The sequence below is a fragment of the Enhydra lutris genome, unplaced genomic scaffold, assembly GCF_002288905.1.
Source record: "Enhydra lutris kenyoni isolate GAN:26980312 unplaced genomic scaffold, ASM228890v2 scaffoldscaffold1, whole genome shotgun sequence".
Lineage (NCBI taxonomy): Eukaryota > Metazoa > Chordata > Mammalia > Carnivora > Mustelidae > Enhydra > Enhydra lutris.
In genome coordinates this window covers 91,360,841-91,379,057 of record NW_019154085.1, presented here as the reverse complement: position 1 = coordinate 91,379,057, position 18,217 = coordinate 91,360,841, and positions in this window count along the sequence as shown.

Sequence of the window (18,217 nt, the reverse complement as noted above, 5' to 3'; positions counted from 1 at the left end):
AGAGAAGCCATCATTTTAATTATATTATTATATTACCCAAACAGTCTTATAGTTAATATATATACTGTGTGTGTGTGAGAGAGAGAGAGGGAGAGTCACCATGTTAAATATATGTGTAAATAAAGAGGACATCGAATAACTCTGTTAAAAATCTCACTGCATCAAATCCATTTTATCAAAAAGTAGGTATAATTATAATGTATAATCTATAATCATTTTATAGAAAAGTAAGCTTAGACTTTGAGAGATTAAGGCATATATCCAAGATAATACAAGCTAAAACATAAAAAATCTGGGAATCAAAATCCTGTCCAATTCCAGGCACTTTTTTTTTTTAAGATTTTATTTATTTATTTGAGATAGAGACAGAGAGATTAAGGGAGATGGGTAAGGGTCACAGGGAAAAGCAGACCTTCTGCTGAGCAGGGAGCTTGTCATAAGGCTTAATTCCAGGACTCTAGGATCATGACCTGAGCCGAAGGCAGACCCTTAACCAACTGAGCCACCTAGGCACTCCTCCAGTCATGTTTTTTAACTATTATGTTATGATAGAAGTACAGCGGGAAAGATTTACAGTAAGGGAATGGTGGATTGTCCGATCTAATTGCATAGCACCTTGGATCACTTCCCTTATTAATATAAGCAGATCATCTTATTTTACTTTTTAAAATATTTATTTATTTGAGAGAAAGCACACGCAGCGGGGAGGCCCAGATGGAGAGGGAGACTCAAGCAGACTCCACACTAAGCTCAAAATCCAATGTGGGGCACAATCTCACAGCTCTGAGATCACCACCTGAGTGGAAACCACGAGTCAAAAGTCATTGGCTCAACTGACTGTGCCACCCAAGCACCCCAGGTCATCATATTTTATTTTATTTATTTTTTGAGGATTTTATTTATTTATTTGACAGAGAGAGAGAGAGAGTTCACAAGTAGGCAGAAGGTCAGGCCGGTGGGGTGGGGACAGGCTCCCTGCTGAGCAGAAAGCCTTATGCGGGGCTCGATCCTAGGACCCTGAGATCATGACCTGAGCTGAAGGCAGAGTCTCTTAACCCACTGAGCCACCCCGGCGCCCCCATTGTATTTTAAATATTAATATTAAATTAAATATTTAAATATTTTAAATATTCTTACTCTCATTTGTACCAGAAGCAGATTATTCGCAACAGAACAACACATTTAAAATAAAGAAGGCAATTCTGCTAAGCTTGTTACAGGTAGGCTTCAAAGTTAATTCTAAACTTTTTAGTTGGCAGGGCAAAAAAGGAAACAAAACCCACTGCATACTCCATAGCAACCAAAACATAAAAACAAAGTTAATCAACACAAGCAAAATTTTCTTGATATTGAGATAAAATATTTTTGTTTCCCAAGGATATTTATATTAACACTATGAACCATGTCCTCACAGTAGATATTATTCTATGTTTCACTGGATCATATCTTAGCAAGATTTTTATTTTTTTAAACATAGGCCATGAGCAATGTACCAAAGCCTGATTCAGTAATTCAGTAATGGCTGATCACGCAAGTAGTGTGTTGGTGGAAGTACAGGTGGGAAGGTGGGCACAGAAGCAATGCTAAGTAATCCAGTATTGAGTTCTCTGTTGGTCTCTGCTAAGTTCAAGGTTGGATTATTTTAAATGATCTAAGGGAATGGATGGACTGTGAACATTCAAGTAATTCTTCATAAATATTGTTTCTCTCAATCCAATGAAGCCTTTGATAGTTATTGAGCAGCAGAGAGTTCCAGGTTATATCTCTAGCATATACCTGGACAATCTATTATCTGACAGATAAAATCTGACCATCAAGCATCTGTCTTCCTAGGTATTTCTAGGTCTATTTTAACTCTCTTTCCAGATCTACCTCCTCTGTATTATATTTCTAAAAAGTAGTCTTTCTTTTTTTCTTTTCCAATAATCTTCCCTGAGGAAACTAGACAGCTCCAAAATGTTAGCAGCCCTAAACTGTCATTTCAAGATAGTTTCCTATAGTCTTGTTTGTTTTCTTGCCGAAAAGTAGAAAGGGGTTAGGTGGTAATAAGGGAGACCATCATATAGCCACTTATTACCCTTCTGGAACTGACCCAAAGTCCCCATCCACATCAACCCCGGGAGAGATGCTGATCTTTTCTTTGGCCGATCACCATATGGTGTGGTTTGAACTACATGGCTGAAACAAAGAAAAGCTCATTGTAATTCCCTCTGGGAAATCTTTGTGACCACATGTTTTGGCACTGGGCCGTGAGTCCTGTACTTGGTGCGAGCAGCAGGAAGCGAATCCTCTTCTTCCATGAGCCCTGAAACTCATTTCCATGTCTGGAATTGGATCAATTCAGTCACTGAGACTGAAGAATTATATGCTTTAAAGAGCTATCTGCTGAGTTAAAACATGCCCATCGTATCCGTCACTCAGGTTTGTGGGCTTCGTCTGTACAAGCAAGCTGTGGGGATTCAAGACACTAAAATACTTACTTTCACTTCTTTATAGGTCACTATGTGATAGATCTTCTTTGTCCAACTCAGCAAGGGCCTATCACTGTATGGAGGGGTGAGGTGGGATGGGGGTTTGGAGAGAGAAAATTGGTTGATGATATTTATCTTGCTTGTTTTCTCCTAGAAATTCTAAAATTGTCTGGCTTCCTTTTACAGGGACATAAAGCCAGAAACAAAACTATCTAATTTCCTGATTTCTGTGGTTGGAAAGATAAACAAGTTTTCTAGCTTTCTGTGGTCTCCTATCAAATACTGAGAAGGGTTGTGTAAAGTCAGGTCATTGCATGTTAATTAAGTTTATTTTTTTTTTTTTCTCGAAAAATCCCTGTCACAGATGATCCAGAGAACATTAACAAAACAGGCTCTATCTTCAGAAAGCTGTAGCACTTTTTATAAAATCTATTTTTAGAGAACTTCGGCGCTAGATAGAAGGAAGAGTGAATGAAGAGAACAGAAGAGAAGGGATGATCAGAGGATGCTTCATATTTGGGAAAAAACCTCTCTGCGTGTGGCACCATTGTCGGTTAAGACAAGATCCAGGTTGCAATCCTGTGAGCAGGTGGCTGGGGTGTGGTGGAGAGAATGATCTTTATTTCTAAGGAGGTCAAGAGAACTTCTATTTGTTAGATCACTTGCTTCAATGTTGAAGCTTCTAAAACTGATGGCGTGCTTGTGTGGGAAAGAGGACATCTCTCCGAAAGAATGAGGGAGAGGAGACAGACATAACAAACACAAAGAGAGATAACACAGGCAAAATCTGATGATATGTTGCAAAGGAGCTACAATTTGTGAAAATGGGAGGAGAATTTATTTAGGTGTAAAGACTGGGAGTGTAAAACCCATTAGCCTTAAGGTACTGAAGTGAGATGCATAAGTAAGAGAGGAAACAGAAAGCAGAGGACCTGGAAACTCAGGACATGGCCCTATGAACTAAGAAAAGAGGTATATGGAGAAGAGTTTAAGGATGGAGAGGTCTGTTGATCACAGACCCTGAATCCGATAAGAGAGGGTGGTAAGGGTTTGGGAGGAGAGGATAAAATAGGAGATGGGTCATAGTAGAATATATTCAGAGCCAAATGGGAATAAAGGTCTGTTCGGGATTCTGAGGTGAAAGGAGAGGTTTGTTAATAATGCGATGGACCTCAGACCCCAACTTTTAGCAAAAGCAAGAAAAGACAAGATTTCCTGTGACCAGGTTGGGTCCTCCAGACCAGGAGTATTGGAAGGTTGCAAAAATAGAAAAGGCAACAGCCTGTGATGGGAAGGGCAGGTAACGACCAGTGTACGACCACTGTTCTGCCCAGCTACTGTAGCAAAGAGCACAGTTACCCTTGGTAAATTGCCTATATCCGCCGATCTTCAGAACTAATTCAGAGCTGTTATGTAGATTAAATCATCACAACCCCCAATGTTAATTGTAACTACTGTATATCAAGCACTTGGTATGGGGCTCAGGTGCTTTGCATACAATTAATTTATTAATCCTAGCAACAACAACCCTTGATGTTAGATACCACAATTTTAATTTGCTGTGAGGTAATTTCAGTTCTTTGAGGCTAGGGTCTTTGAAACATGAAACCAGAAATTAGTTCACGGTTTTCCAGTTTCAGAACAAATAATCTTCCCTACCTTTTTAAATTGATTTCTACCTTATAGCTGAAATCGATTTCCAATGAAATCTATTTGTCACTGTATTCTGGAAGTTCTCAAAGTGTTGTCCCAGAACCCGCAGCATTAACATCACCTGTGAATTTGTTAGCTAATCAAATTCTCTGTTTGCTCCACACCTACCGAATCAGAGAAGCTTGGAACTCAGAAACCTGCCTTTTTTCAAGTCCTTTGATTCTGAGGCATGCTAAAGTTTGAGCACTGCTGCTTGGTCAGAAATCTTTGTAGAATATACAGGACACATCATCAACACTACACACCTTCCCTTTTTTGGTATATGCAAAGAATGTGTGCAACTGCTCGGTATAGTAACAGCATACGGTTCTAAATCAGTTTTGCAACAAAATCTCGTGAGAGACATTGTTTGGAAAACAGCCCCTCAACATTTTTTATCACTGTGTTGGAGATACCCCAAGCCTTAAAAATCTACCTGACCAGGGTTCGGGTCAGGTCAACTTCATCTTTTGCTACTCTGTCAGGTATTTCTCATGACATTTCATCCATTCTTTGACCTCTATTTTCAAGTTATTTTCTCTTTTGTGCCTCAAAAGACTTAAATCTGTTCCTGTGTTTCTTTTTGCCTAAAGGAAAGGTGTATTTGAGGCTACAGTTTATTTCAGCAAGAAGCCTCAGGAAATCTTAGCACAAAAAGGTCATCACGTCATTACCTGTCATCAGATGTTGGTGCACGGATATGAAAGTTTAGGCACTAACTTGATAAGCACTGATATTACTGGCAAACACTCTTTAGTAGATAGCACTGAACAAATTTATTCTGTGAAATCACTTTGCTGAAATCGGGCTTTAAAGGTTCTGACCGGAATGACCAAACGTTTTTAAAATGGACACTGTGCCTAGTATAGGGTGAATCATCAAAGAATGTAAATTGAATCAAGGAATGAATGCATTCAAGAATCAGGAATTCAGACTACATTCAGAGAAAAGAAGGCACGAGTGCAATACATCCTCTGATCGCAGGTCTACATGGAGAGTTGGTCAATGTTCTGGGGTGGTAAACACATTAAAAACATGATTATTCATCAAAAATAACTTTCCTAATATTATCAGTATCCAATAAGTGTTTATGGTTGTTGTTGGTAACAATTAAGGATACATTCTTAGAAAATATTGTTTTTATTTGCAGATGGAAGTACTGAGAATTTTGTTGAATTGCTGCATTCTGGGATATGTATTCGTTGCTTATATTCCCAAAGGTACAGGGATTCCACACCTATAGATATACAGTATATTTTGAAGAATTTTAATTATTTTCATTAATCAAACATTATCTGGAATAGTTTGAATACATCAAATTAATGAAAGGACGTATACCTCATGACACTAACTTCCATCTTTCCTGGGGAAAGACTTTTCCAGTCTTCACCTGTAAAATGGGAAAATGATAAGCTAGCCATACATACAAGGTACTGGTTTCTAATTCAGTTTGGGGTTTCCTGTGGAAAATAATCATACTGGACTTTTTTTTTTTAAATAGAAGAAAACTCACACTGTTAATTTTTTTTATTAAAAAATTAAGTTATGTTACCTGTCTATAAGTTTAGAGTGTCTACAAGGCCCCAAACTGGGACAAGATTATTTTTTCTCCACATACCACAAAGGGCTTTATGAAGTGCCTTCTGTGTGAGCTCTGGGCTCTTACTTTCATCTAGAAAGTGAGGCCGGCAACTATTATTATACTGTGTATGTACTTGGGAAAAAACTAGAACTGTGCTAGGAGATAGCCTGTGTATTACCTCATTTAACATCACCTATGAAAGGTAGAGGAAATAATATACAACTACATTGCATTTCCATTACAATGATAACTTATAAAATGTAAGTAAGCAAATATTGTGTATTTTATTATTCCTTTTTAACTTTTTCACGTGAAAAAAATGAACAAGTTCCTTAGGAAAGAAACATACAGCACTATGCAATTGCACAGTATTATAAATTACCTGCCCTTCCATAGGCTCGGTCCCAAGAAATGTTAGATGCAAACCCTAGTGAAAAACAAATCTTTTTTATTCATTGATAGCCAACTATCTCAAAATCAAAATTTAATTGCTGTATAAAATAATATAGTTATTAAGTCCATTATATGGATAAAAAGTCAAAGTCTAGTAGAAGTTAAAACTGGCATAAAGCTAATAAGTGGAGGTGGGCACAGCCTCAGGCAACCTGGCTGCGAGTTTGTGCTTTTACATCTACTCCTGAGGCCTTTTCATTGCAGAGGCATTGGATGAATCGATGTTGTACCTACACCATTTTTAGAGTATTTTTTTTTTATCTTCTACCCTTAAAAATTGGGAGAATCTTTTTTTTTTTAAAGATTTTATTCATTTCATTTGACAGACAGAGATCACAAGTAGGCAGAGAGGCAGGCAGAGAGAGAGAGGAGGAAGCAGGCTCCCTGCTGAGCAGAGAGCCTGATGCGGGGCTCGATCCCAGGACCCTGGGATCATGACCTGAGCCGAAAGCAGAGGCTTTAACCCACTGAGCCACCCAGGCACCCCCAAAATTGGGAGAATCTTAATGTTCCTCTTCTTTAATAAAATTCCATATTTTTAAATTGCTTTGCAGTATATGGGAAGCTAATTTTATCTTATCTTAGAAACTTTGATAGAACTATGCACTAATTTAAAATATGCAAGAATACCAGAGCACCTGGGAGGCTCAGTTGGTTAAGTATCTGCCTTGGCTCAGCTCCTAATCCCAGGGTCCTGGGATGGAACCAACATTGCGTCTGGCTCCGTGCTCAGTGAGCAGGAGTCTGCTTCTTCCTCTCTCTCTGCCCCTTCTCCCCCACCGCCCCCCCAACTTGTGCTCTCTCTCTGTGTCAAATAAATAAATGAAATCATAAATAAATAAAATAATAAATAAATACATAGATAAATATGCAAGAATACCTAATAGACAATATGTGCACACTTTGGGGTGACTGTTTCATACTATGATTTCAAAAAAAGATGATCTCCGTGATTTAGATGCAAATATAAATTCATTATTTGGGCCCTTATCTCTAAATGGTTCCTAAGAGTAGCTTGAGAATAACATGTGTTGATTTTTATTTTTTAAAGATTTTATTTATTTATTTGAGAGAGAGAAGATGAGAGGAGAGAGGTCAGTGGGAGAAGCAGACTCCCCGCCAAACAGGTAGCCAGATGCAGGACTCAATCCTGGGACTCCAGGAACATGACATAAGCCAAAGGCAGTTGCTTAACCAACTGAGCCACCCAGGTGCCTGAGAATAACATGTGTTTTAAAAGAAATTTGCATGGCTAGAAAGAATGGGAGAGGTATAGAAAAGGAGGTAAACTGAAAAATAAGACTGAAAGCAATCAAGATATATAAAATCACTTACTGAAATTTAACTGAATTAAACAGTTGTGCTTGAAACCAAAGTAACTGGAACTCCCCTGGGGAACCATTACTGGCACTCACTTGGACAATGACCTGCATTGTACAGGATTTCTGACTTGCCTCACTAGAAAACATTGTCTCACCTCTCACTTGCCAACTTTCTGATCTTTGAATTTCTTCTTGATTCGATAGCTTTAGAAAAAAATGCGGTTTTGTTCCATCATGTAATAGAGTATTTAAATCACAGTTGTGTCCTGACTAACCTCAGTGAGAGGTGAGTAATTATGTAATCCTTCTGAAATAACGGTTGCTAACAATTTACCCAGGTTCTTAGTATCAACCTTGAGCCCTGAATACACACCAGTAGATGCATGACCCCTGATCTAATCAGTTTCAAATTTTTCCTTTGCAGCTTCATAACTGGTTTTTGATAGTCCCTAATGGACTTCTTCTCCTTCATAACTGACTACAAACCTTTATTCAGGTAAAATACCATCAAAGACTAATTCTCTGGAACCTGAACCTTTATGGTCACACAGTACTGTAAAAAATTAAGTTCACTAGAAAGTGTGACTGAACTTAGACTGAATTTTATTGCGGCCCAGCTGGATAAATGAATACTGAATGGGAATTTGCATAGGGAAAAATGACACAACTACACCAACCTTTTTCAGAAATAGAGTTTGAAAACGTGCAGCTGATTTCAAGTAAGGTTTACTGTCACATTTGTGGCCATGCAATTATCAAGTGCATGGCTGCCCATACTTTATCAATTAACAGTATGACCATTCTTCAGGACCTAGATCGGGGTCTTCTGGGATGCCTTCCCTGATCACATTAGTCCACGATGATTTCTCTTCTCAGTAAACTCTAGCGTCACTCTGTGAATCACGCAGCTCAATAGTATTTATATGCTGCTTTACCTTTGTCCATGTATTCAATCAACAGAACTGTAAGCTCTTCAAGGGCAGAGATCAGACCTGCTTTGCAATTCCCCAAGGCATTTAGTACAAGTGTCTGCCACAAAAATATTTTGTTGAAGGAGTCACTGAATCATGTGCCATGTCATTACTCACTCTGGTGTCTAAATGACCCTTGAGCACTGATCTTTTTCTTCTCTGAACTTCTGAGAACTCCTGTCTCCAATATGCAACAGGACGCTTAATCACGTGCTCTCTTCTATCATGATTTAACTGTTCTGGGTGTGTTTACCTTACTTCCCCTTTGTTAGGTTGTATTCAGTTGAACCAATGGATAGTTATTTACATTTAAACATTTTGATCTGTACATCTCTCAGCATCATGTGGATCTATCTAAAATGTTCTTTAAAGCAGGATCTGTGTCATATTTTGTTTATCACCAGCCCTTTCCCAGCTTGAGAGGTTCGTAGGTGTTACTTAACCAATCAACTCAAACATAAATCAAAGGTTAAAGTCTCAGTAATTATGCTTTACAATACATGATTTAAGGGACTTTATACTTATTATGTTATGACTATTTTATTTGTACATTAAAAAGCATCATTCTATTTATATCTGCAAATATATTTACAGGAGAATTAGCTTTGTTTAAAAAGAAACAACCAGCCATGGATTTTGCTACTCAAAAAGCTGAATATGTGAGAACCTATAATAAATACAAGGGTACACATTCTCTTGGCTGAGATGCAGAACCCAGTCATTCCATAGAAGCTTGGATTCTAAGAGGTCTGCCATCTGAGCCAAGCAAGTCAGTGAACCAACTCCTTGGAGCATGTGGTCTCTTCAATGTGTGATGATTTTTCCAGAATAGAGATTCCACTAACTGTACTGATAACCTATTTTCGTGTCTAATTTTCATGGCCATGAAGAAATTCCTCTGTGTGTCTAGCACAAAAATGTCTTAGTACAATTTGAATCCATTTTTTCCTTATTTAGCTCTCTATAAAGCTATGTCACTATTGATCAACTGTTTCCTCCTCTTCCTTCTCTGCTTGGATTGTGAGAAGGCTGAGGAATTGCTGTATAGTTAACAAGCACCAAGGAATCCGCCTGCACCATCTGTGCTCATTTAATATCTACTTTAAAAAAAATCTTAAAGAGAAAGAAAACGTGGTAGTGTTTCAAAATGATGGAAGTAAAATACGTATGTAGTGACTAGGTTCAAAATACTGGCCTTAGGAAGAATTGTTATTATAATTAGTGTCAATGGTGATAGACAACCTTTTTGCAACTCTCTCTGAAAAACATCTGTGAAATATGTCCTGAAAATAGTCTGGCTACTGACTAACTGTCAAATACAGACTCAAATACCTAGAGCCCTCAAATACAGAATTCTGCCTTCCTGAAGTGTTTTTGCTTCCTTTCTGAAATCTGTCAAGCAACCTTGCCACTTATTTCCTCCTTCCCCTCCTCTCTCCCTGACCCAACATGACATACCCTTAAGGAACAGTTTGAGACTCTCTCTTCCATGAAGACTCTTCTCTTTTCTCATCCTTTGTGTTTGTAATTAGACTACACTTTAAGTTAGCTGTAGGTTTAGTTTGTTTTCCAATTGATTCATATGATTTCTCTCCCTAGTTCTACTGTAAAATTCTTTAGGGCAGCAATACACATTAATTGATTAATAGTCCCTGACAAAATGATTCTTCTTTTAGATCTCCAGGCAGATCTCCAGGCAGAACAGAAGAACTTCTGCATAGTAAAACATATGCACGTGTGCACACATACACACATCAGAAATCACTGGAGATTCCAGACCCAATATTATGAAATGAGTCAGACTTCCTCTATATGTATTGCTGTTGGTTCCTGGATTCCCTTAACTTGACATTCTTGAGCCACTCTATTTGTCTGATCTAATTTTGGTAAGCAGCAGAGAAATAATGATGGCTTCCTAGAAAGGCCAGCATGAGTTTGTCAAGGCACAATGAAAAATGTTGAGTCTTAACTCCTGCTTCAACCACATACTGAGAATATTTTAAAGCCTACTTTAACCATACATTGAGCATATTTCATTGGACTTTTTCTCCTTATATCATGGGAGAGCTTTCTTTAGCTGGTTGTACCAGTGTACCCATGATGCTTTGTTTTAATTAGTTGTTTCAACCATAGTCTATTATAAAAACAAATTTAAAAATAGAAACACACTAGCTTGAGGAGGTGAGAAACAAGGGCTCCTGATCCAAACTACAGAGAGGGGGTCCACCACTTGCAGTGTGGTTGTGGACAGGTTACCTAATCTTTCTGATCTTCAGTTTTGTCACCTCTAAAATGGGGATAACAATAATACTTCCACCATAGATTTATATTAGGAGTAAATAATTGAATATATATTAAGAACTTAGAGCAATACCTGGTACTTAGGAGCATTATGTAACTGTTAACTATTAATTACACTCAAACATTTTTAAACAACTTTAAAAGACTCAGTGCATGCTCTGTGGGATAAAACATGTGGACTAATGGACATAAGGGGGGCATAGCCAAGGTGCAGTAGGGGCATGGTGCGGGGCATGTTTCTGTTGCTGAGGGAATCAAAAGACTTGTAGAAAAGAAGCTAAAGGCGATTTTTGAAAGGAAAAGGAGTTTTTAACAAGCAAAGGAAAGCAATTCTAGGCAAAGGGGACATTAATGCAATAGAATTGTACCAGGGACGACTCACACAGCACAAACCATACCATTGAAAGGTAGTCTCTGTCCTATAGAAGCTCATATGTAGGAAAGCTGGGATACATCATACATAATCATAGCACCAGAGAGAGTGTAATGAATTTCACGTGAGCACAGAAAAGTACTAAATAGCCATGCAATTGTATCTGTCCTCTATTGAATATCATTTGGTCCTCATACCGACTTCAGATTGTGGATATTTCCTCCATTTTACAAACAAAGCAGGTGAGGTATACAAAGACTGAAAAAATATACCCAGAGTCACACAACTAGTCAGTGGTAGAATGGAATTGCAACTTAAATTTATCTGTTAAGATGATGAAATTAACAACAGACTAAGTTTGATTATATTTAAACTATATATTAATTGAAGGGTAGAAACTGCATGAGGGTAATTAGGGTTTGAGGGGTAGTGTTAGGTGCATGGTTCCCAAAAGTCAAATTTTGAAAAAGTAACCCAAACTGAGAGTTGGTTTATTCAAAGAGGGCTTATCTTCTTTTCTCTTAAATAAAGCATCTCCAAAGTGGCTGTTTGATCATACAATAAATAATTACCATGATTATACCCATGTTCACTCCATTCAGTCAGACAATCAATTTAACTGATTCCCCACCCCCTACCACTGACTTGACATTGAGGAGAATGATAGGTAGGTAGAAGAGTATCTACATATTAACATTTGTGGGATAGCTCTCTAAAATTGTTCTTAACAGAGCTTATCGAAATAAAACTAAAACCTTGGTAAACATTAGTCATGCTAATATAAATTGTTGGTTTGAAGGTTTTATCTGAATGGTTTTCCTCGTACACCCCTATGGACAGTCTAGATAAAAAAGGAAATAACATGAGCAAGAGAAAGCAGGCAGAGAAAATTTGCAAGAACAGGTGTGTTATTTTTCTACCAATCATCTGAATCCTATCGACCTTTTCTTCAATTTAAGCTATTCTGGTCTATTCTGCTTGATGTTTATTCTCTGTGCTGGTGCGTTTTCATTTCTGCTCTTTTATTGACTTTTGGTTCCTATTCTACTGAAGGTCACGGCTCCCTGGCTACCTTCTCCCACGCCCCTAACAGGAGGTGCAGGAGGCTGGGTCTTCATACACAAAACTAAGAGAGAACACTAACCCAGTTATCCAAACAGTTGAGATAAAAGCATTTACGCATCTGAACCATCCATCTAATTGATTCTTTTTTCCACTTTACTTATCACATCTGTCCTGTGAATACGGTCAGTCACATTCCAGCTGAAGCCATAATTACGCCCATGAATGTTCACTCCATTCAGTCAAACAATCAATTTAACTGACTTTTCCCCCCACTGAGTTGACTGGTCAGTGGGAGTGACAGATTAGTTGTTTCAGAGTTTTATAGAAACGGCCTTCGAAATTATGTTATAAAAGCATGTCTTAAGCCAATTCTCGGTAGTTCTCTGTTGCTTCTTGCATCCTGTGCACTTACTAAAGACTCTCTCCATGAATGAGTGGCAGAGCAGCTTTAAAACAATTACAAGCATTTAAAAAGTAATTACCAGAGAATTCCAATGCAAAAAAATATCTATTTTGACTACCATGAACAACTCTGCACAAACACTTCTCTCTCTCTCTCTCTTTCTGTGTCACAGATGTAGCTATCCATTTCACAGAAGATTTAATTACAAATTTGTCTTCCTTATCTTCCAGGCCCACACTGCTGCTTGAGAAAAATAGAAATAACGCAGGTAGTAGTGGCAGAGAGTTAGAGTCCAGAGAGGTTGAGGATAAAGATTTAAGATCAAGGAAGAATTTTTTTTTCTTTTTTTTTTTAGTAGTAGGACACATGGCCTTGTAATCATTAACCTAAAAATGTGTTGTTTACAATTCATTAGTAGTTAATATATTCTGAGAAAGTCGAATCATCATAATATCACACACTGTTCCATTTGTTGCTATATAAGAAATATTTTTAAGTGAATGACATTTCAGATTTAGTTTTTTGATTTACTGTCTTGTTTTGTTCTGTTTCTCTTATGGAAGGAAGTTATACCACCACCTTTTGGTATGTATCTCTATAAATATGGGTGTGCAAATATAATCTATCTGGTATGTACGCTGTTTTCTTAAATTCTAGCCTCTTGTGGAAGATAATCTCAAGACATGGGATTTTATGCATTTGTTAAATTCATGTGAACACCCAAGAATACTACAGTCCTCTGAACCTATGTTACCACATAGTATGGTAGCCTTTAGTCACATGTGGCTGTCGAGCACCTGAAATGGGTGGCAAGAGTTAGTTTAAAAAAAAAAAAGAAATAAAGAAAAAAAAGACTGCAAAGCATCTCATTAGTAATTTTATACAATGATTACCTGTGGAAATGATATTTCAGTTTTAGTGGGTTAAGTAAAATCCATTATTAATTTTAATGTCACCTATGCCTTTTTGCTTTGTCCTGTGAGAATTAGAAAATGTTAAATTTCCAACTGGTATTGTACTTCTATTTGCTAACACTGCTCTAGATAAGGAAAGGCTGCCTCACGAATCTGTAAAGACAGTGAGAGAAGAGACTATCTGCACATTTTGTCTTCAGTGGAGATGGAAGCTAGCACTTCTGGGAGGAATGAAACTGATCTCTGGCTGCATTCTTAATTAGTCTTGGAATTAGAAGACTTCTTAAGTCCACAGTGGTGCCCACTGGCTAAATTTTTGGCAGAAAAGTACTGCCATTTCAGCTCCAGGGAAAATTTGATTGGAGGGAGTAGAGGAAGAGAAGAAACAAGAAAGAAGGTCAAAACATGGATGGAACTTCACCATTAAACATAAAAAATAAACAATTGCCTAGTTTGGTACTATGTAGGTAGAACAAAGACAGCTAAGTAATTTGATACATTGTGTACTTTCTGGCAAAAAGCAATCTATATTTCCACTCATTTTCCTGGTAAGGACCCACAGAGGCAATTTTGCGGTTTAGCATAAGCTAGTCTTTTGTTCTTGTAGCACATTTTTTTGGAAATTTTGTTTTTCTTTGCCAAGACTTTCTTCCCTCTGATACCTTAATAAACAGAAGGCTTTCCACCACTATGTTTTTCTTTTTTTACCCTACTTGTCAGGGCTACAACTATAGTCGTTGAGACGAAGTTATTCAGCAGCTAATTGTCTCAGTACAACTCTTAATGTTCTGGGAGAGTTTACCATCCACAGAACAGAACAAAAAAGTACACCTGTGGAGTAGAAGACCAATGCCATTTATAAAAGTTTGCTGTAACAGTCATAGAACTTTACTTTAAAATACCTCATCCAAAAACAGGCAGAAAATTACCATATCCAATCAGTCAAATTGAAAGCCTGGCTCCTGTCTAACTGTCCCTTGTTTGGGGACCACCTTCCATTCTTTTGAAACACATCGGAGCATGGCTGTCATGAAAATGTAATGCTTCTCCTTGAAATGCTAATCCTTGTTGCCATTTTATCATCCCAATGAACCTGAACCCTCTAACGGGAATTTTATGAAGATAATGACATTCTTTGTGGTAGTGAAAGAGATGATCTCCTCTGAAATAGGTAAAACTCCAAATCCTTCCCAAGCATCACATATCTTGCTATGAGTTGGGCAATGACACAGGTGGTCAAATAAATGCAGAGAGAAAAGTCAACAAACAGGACTATTTCTGCTTCTGCATGCACATTGAGACTGTACTGATACCAATATTTTCTGATCGAATAAATTCAATAAGCAATACTTTCACATAATTGTAATATAGGGAGGGAGATTCAAAAACAAGAACAAAAACAAAAAATTTACCTTTACTGGCTTATTATAAGTGGCACAACTTAAGAACAGGCAAATGAAAGAGGTGTATAGGGCAAGTGTGGGGGAGGGAGACGTGTAAGTCTCCATGCTCTCTCTATATACATCGCTCTCTCAGAGCTTCTATGTGCTCATCAATCCAAAAACCCCTGAAGACAAATGTAGTACTTTTAGGTATATTATTATATATTTTATGTTTTAGCTTAGTAATATTTTGAATCACTTTTTAAATCAGAATCTGCCACTATCTTCCATATATCCACACTATCCACAGCTTGAACCTGCATACCATTTTAAGGGGCAGTCAATAGAACCTCAAAGTACCTGAATTTCAGGAACGTCTTTGTCCTAGCAGAAAGCACATCCATCTCACCCTTTATCTTCTGAAATGTAGCATTTCATGTGGAGACTCAATGCAAGGAGATTATACGTTTCCCCCCATCTGGATTAGGAGATCACTTTTTATGCTCAGAACCCTGCACGAACTTGACATTATTTTTCTAACTGGCTAGCCCTTGAACTAAGTTTCCCTCAAAGTAGGGACTATCTGACTGCATCAACAGTACCTAGGACACTACTTAGAATGTAGAGGATGATCAGTGTATTGCTGAATTTCTCACAAACAAATACTGGGAAAATTCAATTTTTGCCTCAGCAGGAAATTCTCCCATGCTCTCACGTCTGGTGCTTTGTTATTGTACTTCCAATAAAGCATCCAGTAGAAGTGCTTTGTATGTGCAAAAAACCAAAAAAAACAAAAAAAACGTATGCCAATGGAACAAATGAACTTGGGAAGGATAGGGAAGAGAAAGAAACTATTTACTTAGTGCTGGTGAGTTCTCCCAATAAAGCATCTAACGTACATTTAGTCCCAGAGTGAGCAAGAAATGGAAGACGTACCTTTGTGATTCCTGTAGTTTGCCTCAGCTGGCATTTGTCTTCCAGAAAGTGAACATCTTGGTATACAGGTTCTACTATTTAAATAGCTCTTTATTTATCTATCTGTCATCTAGTCAATCTGAGATAATGACCAATAGGAAACCCACCAGAGAGAAACAATGGCCTAATCCCATACATAGGAAAAACTGCCTGGCCATGAGTATTGAAGAATGGTTTTGATCCCAGTTTGTCATGTTTTTATGAAAGACTTAAGGGATATTCAAGAGTAATTGAAATGCACAAACTTCTACTTCCCCATAGTAATTAAGAACATGAACTTTCATATCAGATAGATCTAGAGTTGACACCTGGTTCTATCACAGATTAGCACTTAAATTGAAAAAGCTAGGTAATGTCTTAGGCTCCAGTTTTCCTATCTGCAAAATGAGATAATAGGGTTGTTGGGAAATCAGATGAAGAAGTGTATTCGGGGAACGGATCATTCTACAGATTTTTACTAAGTGTTCTACTATATGCTAGGCATAGTAAAGGCAACACATTTAGCTACTAGTATTATTATTTTTATTTTTAATTGTTTTGCTATCCTGCTTTCCTGACTTGCTGTCCTTGAAACCCACTAAGCCATTCTTTCTCTGGTGATCACCTTTCTGCAAAGTCCCATTATCTTAGAATGACATTAATTTTCTCAAGTTTGCACAGTATAAATAAACAGACTATTCTGATAATTGTGTTTAAATGCAAAAGGGGGATTTTGAATTTTGTAGTTATTAAGCATTCTCAACACACAAAATTGTTTAAATGTCATATGTATATCCTTTATGTCATATTCACCGTAGTAGAACTTTTAAAATTATTTTAAAAAGTTTCTTCCTAAAATTCTGCAAATAAATAAATGAACAAACACCCATCATTAGATTTCTCATCTTTTAGCAGATATGAAATACATTTCGTAATCTCTTTGGAATTTGTACATTATTGTTCTATAGGAATCAACATAAGAAAAGCATAGCTCTAAAGTAGACTTAGGGGGTGCCTGGGTGGCTCAGTGGGTTGGGCCTCTGCCTTCAGCTCAGGTCATGATCTCGGGGTCCTGAGATCGAGCCCTGCATCGGGCTCTCTGCTCCATGGGAAGCCTATTTCCCCATCTCTGCCTGCCTCTCTGCCTACTTGTGATCTCTCTCTCTCTGTCAAATAAATAAATAAAATCTTTAAAAAAAACATAATAAAGTAGACTTAGGAGAAAAATGTTATTTTTTATTTAAACCTTATATTAGTTATTTACGTAGTTCTGCACTATACTCAGATAAGGACATTAATTTATTTCTCATTTATGAAATGTTAATATTTTTAAAACTTGAATTTATCACTGGATGTAATAATGTATAAAATGTATTTGTAGATTAACTATATTTGAAAATTCTTAATTATAATTTTAAGTTGAGTAAATGGTCATTAAGTTGGGTAATGGCCATTTACAAAGGAATTGGTGATTGAACACAGTCATGTAAGTAAAGTTGCCGTGTCCAATACTGCCCTAATAAGACATTTATCTTAGATCTGTGTGTCTAAAATAAATGTTTAATTTAGTGTAATGCCTCATGAAGGCCCTGTCCTCTGTTCTTAATATATATATATATATATATATATATATATATATGTACATATGTGTGTGTGTGTGTATGTGTATATATATATATATATATATATATATATTTTTTTTTTTGGAGAGCAGCTTTAGCACAGGAAGAACTATGCAAGATTCCTATAAATTCCCCATAGCAATCATCTCTTATTTGCAATATTTCTAGTGTACATATTAGTTACTTTCCTATTCCAAAGACCTTTTGACATATTTGCATTATCCCTTGCTGAACATGTGAAATTAACATAACATTTTTTTAATATCTTTTGGGGAAAAATTATCTTTCATCTAAAGTTGAGGCATTTGGTTGAACGACATTCTACCTTATAGCCCAAAATGAACCCAATTTGAAGGTCAATTTCTTTCTTTATTTGTTAATAACAAAATAACTCATCCAGTTTATGGTTAAATCATTGAAATGAATCTCAATTATAGTTCTTCCAATTGGCTCACATTGCAAACATCTCATTTTCAAGAATTGCTATCCATAGAGGGTTTGTCAGATGTTTGCATTCATGCTCATCAACTTACAGATATCCTGATAGCACAAGGGAAAGGTAACTCCCGAGTAGAGGTTTATATGAAGTCATACTGACCCAGGTGTTTATTAAAAGTGTGGTTTCTTCAGTCCAACGTCAGAGGTGCTAACTATAAGTCTTTGAAGATAAAGCAACTAAATCTACATTTTACATATTTCAAAAATATTTACT